General features: G+C 37.4%; 1 long non-coding RNA gene across 1 annotated transcript; it reads right to left on the bottom strand.

The window, feature by feature from the left end:
- Positions 1–5,815: 5,815 nt before the first annotated feature.
- LOC134417563 (uncharacterized) lies at positions 5,816–6,546 on the bottom strand. Its single transcript, XR_010027590.1, has 2 exons — positions 6,429–6,546; positions 5,816–5,960 (listed from the first exon to the last, which is right to left on the bottom strand). It is a non-coding gene; the product is annotated as an uncharacterized LOC134417563 (long non-coding RNA).
- Positions 6,547–7,232: the final 686 nt, after the last annotated feature.

The following is a 7,232-nucleotide window of genomic DNA, read 5'->3' as shown; positions in this document are numbered from 1 at the left end:
TGTTAGTCCCGATTTCATCAGCAGATAAACAAGTCATCATCCCAAGATTTTGTCACATGTTGACAAATAGGCATATATAAGTATTTGCCTTCAGTGGGTAGGCTGAGATGATGTACGACCAACTTTTTACTTCCCTTCACTGGCCAGAACCACTTCAGTTTTGTCCAGCTATTTTTCATCAAAATCTTGCATAACCATTTTCATCCTGTCGTTTTACAGATGTGAAGACATTGGTTTTAGCAAAATGCCTTCTCCATTCTCCAGGCAGCTACAATATGACATTGTTTTGTCCTGGATCATAAAAAATGACCATATTTTATCCTATGAGTTTTTCATTTTGATCTGATATTTAGTTGATGCTTTGAGCAACATTGTGAAAATATTAAACACAAAAATGAAGGGTGTGATTTCTGTTTCACGGCGTTACTCCCCTCTGAATATACTGCTACTGTACCTGCAGTGGAAAAGGACTTGTCACATTGTTAGTAAGGAAATAAGTGACGTGAAATTTAAGAAAAAGATTTAAAAGTGTTTTGGGGTAAATAGTAGGTAACTCAGAAAAAAACCCATTTTGGGTTTTTTCTAATTTCACCACACGTCAGGAATTTCAAAATAATTTTCTAAGGAAGGATCTCCTAGCCCCTCTCTTCACACAGTAAAACTGGACATCGTACTGTTCCACCAATACATTAAATTAGCAGAAGAAAATAATACATCTTCCCAGAAAAATCTGTATTTTGAAAGTCTATTTGCAGAGTGGTATTACCTTATCCAGCATATGTGAAACTGAGAAAGATTTTGTCTGAGGATTTCTCTCCCTCCTCTTTTTACAAGTGTAAAAAAGAGCTAAAGAAATTTTGTGCTAAATAAAATACCCTAGAACCTAGAGTTAAAGAAATGTCTGACACTTCTAATGATTGAAGGTCCTAAGGGCTTCAAGACTGGGATCTTAGAAGAAGAACTTTGGGGAATACCTTATTAACTTAATGTATCAGTATTTTATACTTGATCTGCAGGGTTTTGTACTTTCTTGATTTGGGTTGGGTTTTTTATTTTGTTTTCCCATTTTCTGTTACTAATGTTGATGAAAAATGTAGTTGATAATAAGGAGAATGGATGATATTATAATTAAAACTAGAAATGCTGCAAGAGTGATAGCTATAGCAAGCACTGTTTAAATGTACTTGTCATGCTGAAATTTTCTATATGCCTTTCTTTTAAACTGGTATTAAAAAGTACTAAATCATTCCATTCACTCCATCATGAAGCAGGAATTGGATATGACAAAGCAGATGAAAGTGAAAAACTATCTTGTCACTACTGAGTTAACCTCTTATAGAAATAAATGGGTGCATTCTCATGTTCAACAAAAAGGAAGGTAATGGACAAGTGAAAAACATTTCTTTTTCATTGTGCTTCTTGCCATCAAAGCCTAAGTTTCTTGTAAAAGAATAATAAAAGTAGAGATACCTAAGGGAGAAAATGGTAATCTCCCAGCATACTCAGTATGTTTCTACAATAACAGCCTCCCTACAAGCTGCCCTGCACAGACACCACTCTGCTCACAAACAGCCTGGAAGGTGCTGTTCATGCAGAAGTCTAACAAGGTGGAGACAAAGTTTGTGGTTTCCCTTGTCCTGGCCCACACAATCCTAGATGAAGTAAATCAATAGACAAAGATATTTTTTTCCTCACTTCAGAGAAAAAAAAATCAGAATAACATTTTTATCACTAGCTTACTTTATAAGACATCCCTGAAAACCATGACCTGTATTTTTCAATAGTTTATTTGGACCTGAGCCACATCAGTTTTCTGTATTTAAACCTTTTTTGGGTTGTTTGCCACTGAATCAAGCACATTAGTCAACATAGCTATCAGCTCAGATTTCAGAGGGTAATATCTATCAGAAAGTGTCAGCTGTAGAGTCATAGCTATGGTGCAAGAGGCCAGAGTAGCATTGCTCACCTCAACAAATGTGCCACTCACAATGTGTGTGTTAGTCTCATCACAATCATTTAGCCACTGAGTGGCCTTGACAACCAATTGTCTGCCTTTTTTAGGGTGTCTGTCCTTGAGGGAAATAGCAAACAACCAAACTTCTAAGTAAAAAGCTCAGCTCTATAAAACAAGAAAAAAATAAGCCAATTATTAAATGCTACTGTGTTCTACCGAGGCGCTGCTGTCTCCTTCTCAATCTGTTCTGAAATGCACTAATCACAATTATCTCCACAATCTGCCAGGTATTTCCTTAGTGATACTGCATTTTTATTACCATTTATAACTGTAACCTCTGGAAATGTTCCTGAGAACAAACCTAATTCCTCATTAATAGCAGCAAAAAAGGCAGATTACTTTTCAAGGCTTTATTTACGTTTTTTTGGGATTTACTGGTACTTTAAATGCCTATCTGCATTTAACCATCCAGTTTCCACACACATACAGCTGTGCAGTAGAAGAGGGAAGCTTTGACATTGCATCAGCTTGTTTGCTAAGAAGCAAAAATATCCAGGGACTTCAAATGGGAAAGAAACCTGTGACAGCCAGGAGAGACAGCTAGAGCAACAGCTCCCTGCCTCCCTCACTTCAGCAGCACTGCAATAGATTGAGCTGCCTTTGGGTGAGCCTGTGCTTTAAGATTGTCAGGAAAAAAAAAACCTCAGAAACTAAATGTACTCAGCTCTAAAAGAAATTTAGAGACTACTTGGCTATTTCAGAGTGGCACACGCCACCCTCTGCTCAATTTAATGGAGCCCCCCTACAAAAAGACAGGCTGGGAGATCTGCCAAGTGAGGCTTCAAGAAGACAGAGCTATTATTATAAAAGAAACCAAGAAAAGCTCTGTCATAAAAGGAATTCAAATTTTTCTTATCCGTAGTTCACTATTCACATATCACAAGTAAATTCCACAAATTATCTTATATGGAAAACAATCAAAGTCAGGATATTTTCTCAGCTTTTCAGACTAAAGGTTTTATACATTAGAAATGCATATTTTCAGATAATTCAGCACTTCTTTTTCCTTCCTTAGCTGTTTTTCTCTTGATGCTCTGTTCTTCAGGTACATGCAGCCTAATGTGGGCTTTGTCTGCAAGGATACACCGCATCAGAACTGGTCAAATCTGTTATGGAAGAGACAATTCTCCACAAAAGAGCAGGAGCACCAAGACAAGGAAACCTTTCAAAATTTAACAGTTTATTTCCATGAACCCATGAAATCATAATTTAAACAGATGATGAATCAAAATTTAAATTAGTAAAAACACCACATACGGAGTTTCATTGTTAGTGGGTATTGAAGAAATGTAGATGTTTACAATAAGAGTTTAAAAGTGTTTCTGGATCAAGGGGATGCCTGGGAGTGGGTTTAAAAGTAAGTGAAATTGCTGTCTTTTCAAAAACAAGGGGAAAAAAACAAGATTAGGCAGCTACCAAACCTAAACTGTATTAGAAGAAATGCTGTTTACATCTGGTTAATAAACACTTCAGAATTCACTGAAGGAACTGGCTGCAGCCTGTTGCTCTTCATCAATTGTTTTCCATTTACGTATGGATTTGATTGAAGAAATTCCTAATTTCCTGTAATTTTGGAAAAATCTTCTTTTGAAAGGATCATCTTCTTCATGGGAGGATATAATACATTATTTATTTTCCTTCCTACCCCATCACTATGATCTCAGGTCATCTACATAAGCATCTGAGAAGATAGTCTCCAGGCTTCCCTGTATCCAAGTTTTCCAATAATTGGGCTGTCAGTTGTACTATTTCCCAAAAAACAGGATAATTGCTATCCCTTTTACATTCATGTCATCTCAAAAATGCTTCCCTACTTTTGTCACACTGTTCTCCATGTTTTCATGACCCTTGTCCTATTTCAGTAGCAATTTCATACTTCCTGACCCGCCCTCCTTGTTAGTGCAGCCAAGATGCTGCCTTGACCCTGCCTGGCTTCTGTTTCCAGTCTACCCAGGTGACTCACGCAATCCACGATCTTTTCCTTGGAAATCAGCACAATGGCTTAATTCCTGTGGCATCACATACAGAATTGCTGCTTTCAAGGCACCACAGACTTTATGAGACCTACTGACATTCCCATGCTGAGACCCCTAGCTTGCTCATTCCTTTCATAGACCCTTCAGACCGTTCTTCCACCAACCCCGTGCTGACAAAGGTGTGCTTGAAATGAGACCCCAGTTCTGTGGCCAAGTCTGCTCCTTCTGTCCAGGTCTCATCTTAGAACCCATTCCTTTCAACTGTGTCACTATTCCTTCACCTCCATTTCTGCATTGTTTCATATTTATCTCATTAGATATTCAGTAGGTTTCTTTTTAAAAAGAGAGAATGCAAAATAAAAATTAGATTGTTTTGCAGAAGAATCAGATTAATTCATCAGTAAAATTTCTCAAAAAGTCCTGTAGAAGTTCTATCAGTCTTCAGTCAACAGAGGTGATACTCTCTTCAGCACAAAGTCTTGTTCTTTTATTATATTATACTATACTAGTAGAGTATATACAATATATAATATAGATATTATTCTATAGTGTATATATATTTATCTATTTATGTATTATATATACTATTTATTATATAGTATTTCTATATTATTATGTATATTTCTTATTCTATACCAAAAGAGCCTTAGCATCACTATAAATCTAAATTAACAGCATTATAGTACAGATAGGATAGATATTAGAGGAAGCAAAAGATGAAGCCCAAGTAGTGGCCTGAGATTCAGGGGCTTTCAAATTAATTCAGGTTCTACCTGTGTGTAAAACCATGGGTGTGCCCAGATAAGTGATTTATGTTTCTGTGGCTCCCTGTGGTAGAACAATACTGAGTTTCCCTAGCATCCCTGTTCTGCCATCTCTGCCATTAGCACTGTAAACTACTCAGGGCAGAGTGCCCCTCACTGCACATATGATGCCAGCAGCAAAGAAACTCCAAATTCTTCTGGGCTCCTGGGCTTTAACATATTATAAATGCTTCATTAAGAGTTTACTAGTAATATAGCAGTAACTGGTAATGCTGAAAAATGCTTTTCTTTCTTTTTTTCCTTTCTCACAGACATAGGCACACACACCCCATTCACACAGGCTTTCTTTGGCTGCTATCACCACCACACACTGACCTTTGAAATATGGAAATAAAAGTGCTCAGAAATAAAGCTGGCAGCAGCAGCAGCCTGACTGTCGTCATTTAAAATCCAAAACAAGTGGGGCCATAGTTTGCAAGCTGTCTTCATAATTACTTGAAGCAGTTGTCACTCTGGCTCTAGTTTGTTCATTACACCCCAAACAAACAGCTGATATTTGTTAAAGCACATAAGCCACTCTGTTGAGGCAGGGTTCTTTATTGTGAGGAGCCCTGCAGCTGCAAGTCACATGCAGTTCATAGTATTTCCTGATTTCCTTTGCTTTATTTGCTTCGCTGCCTTCCCTTTACAGCAATGTCTTTTTTACCAGAGAGAGAGAGAGTTAAAAAAGAAACACAATAAGGTAAACATTAACTGACATAAAGCTTGATAGGCTTAAGGTTTATGACCCAAATCTGGTTCCCATTAAACAAATACTTTTGCTGTCGTAAAGAATGCTTAGCAATAAGAAAGTCATGGGTGGAATTTGAGACTTCTGCACTCCAATGAAACAAATGCCACTTAGAGTTCAGCACCCTCCCTCTGCAGTTGCCTGAAAGGGAAGCAAATGGATGGCATCAACCTCAGCAGAATTGGGTGATTTTGGTGAACTTCCTTTCATTGCTGCTTTGCATCCTGAAAACTGAGACTGTGGATATTGTTCTCTGATATTGGTTTGCACTCAACTGGCTGATGGTTGTGATCTTCTCTGATGAGCTACTGGGTGAAATATTCCCTTTCAGTCTGCACTTGGCAGGTCACCGTGGCTGCTGGTGGAGATGAAGGAATGGAGAAGGTGTGCAGAAAGCAGAATTGGTTTCCTCTGTGCTGTATGAAGGAAAAAATCCTGTCTGATAAGACTGTTTTTGAGCTTATCCTGGCAACATGAGCTTGAAAGAATAAAAACAGTAAATGTGCTCCCGTAGGCCAAAGAACCTGACAGTGTTGTACAAGACTAAAGTTAAAATAAGCTCTAGATGTGTGAACAGACATCTCAGCCTAGTCATCCTCACAGCAACAGTCACTGGAAGAAATAAAAAAAAATTCTTTTAAAGTAGAGAAGAAAAAACCAAAATAATTAAAGATTTTAAATGTCACATATTTCATTTTGATAGCATCTCTTAATCCCTTTCTCATTAATTTCAGAGATTTTTTTATATGCAAAAGCCCTGTTTGGTGGTCTTTCAGATTATATGAAAGATGTTATTGGTTGTCCTTGTTGGAGGGGCAGAATAACTGAGATGTTGTTACTACAACACTTTAAATGTGCATAAGGCAGTCAAGGTAAGAAAATACGTGTAAAGGGAGAAACTGTGATTTATTTATTTCCTGTTGAGTTGTAGGTCCAAGCTCATTGGTGTGGAAGCACAAGTCCAGCACATGCCTAGTCTGACATCTGTGCATCCAGCACATATGTAGCAATGCTGAGCTATTTGGGATAATGCTTTATCTAGACAGAGAAAGGATACATTACTAGACGGCTGATCAATCTTTCCATTAATCATGAGACAAGGAGAAAGAAAGAAGGAAAGTGAGAGGCAGTTCAGGTGGTCTTGTAGGTAAGGTTGGTAAAGTCTTGTATTATCTAAGAACTTTGAGCAGGCCAGGGAAGGAGGTAAAGGTTCATGTGTTCTTCTCACAGGAAAGGGGTGAAAAAAGTAAAGCTCAATGGAGTAAAACTGGGTAGGAGGTGGAGCACATTACATGAAGTTTTCCATTCAGTCACTTCCAGTCTTCTGCTAAAAATCTATAAATATGCAGTATGTGGAACAAGTTAGCTTTTCATTATTCATGATTTAGGCCTTTAATTTCTCATTATCTTTCCTACATAATGGCATATATAGCTTGCTCTGGACAGAGCTTACTTTGTCCTTCTGCTCTCGTTTGAGTCTGACTTTTATACTTTGCATATAAGGGGTCAAGTTACACCTCTTTATTTTGACAAGCACTGGAAAAATCAAGAGTCTGAAACAAAAAGGGAATGAACAATCCATAATCCCAGCCTAGAGTAATTGCAATACAATTATTATTACTATTATTATTATTATTGTTATCGTTATTGCTATTGTTGTTGTTATTATTATTGTTATTATATACAAT

Source organism: Melospiza melodia, chromosome 4 (genome assembly GCF_035770615.1).
Source record: "Melospiza melodia melodia isolate bMelMel2 chromosome 4, bMelMel2.pri, whole genome shotgun sequence".
NCBI lineage: Eukaryota > Metazoa > Chordata > Aves > Passeriformes > Passerellidae > Melospiza > Melospiza melodia.
The sequence above is the reverse complement of the archived record's forward strand: the minus strand, read 5'-3'. Positions and strand labels throughout refer to the sequence as shown.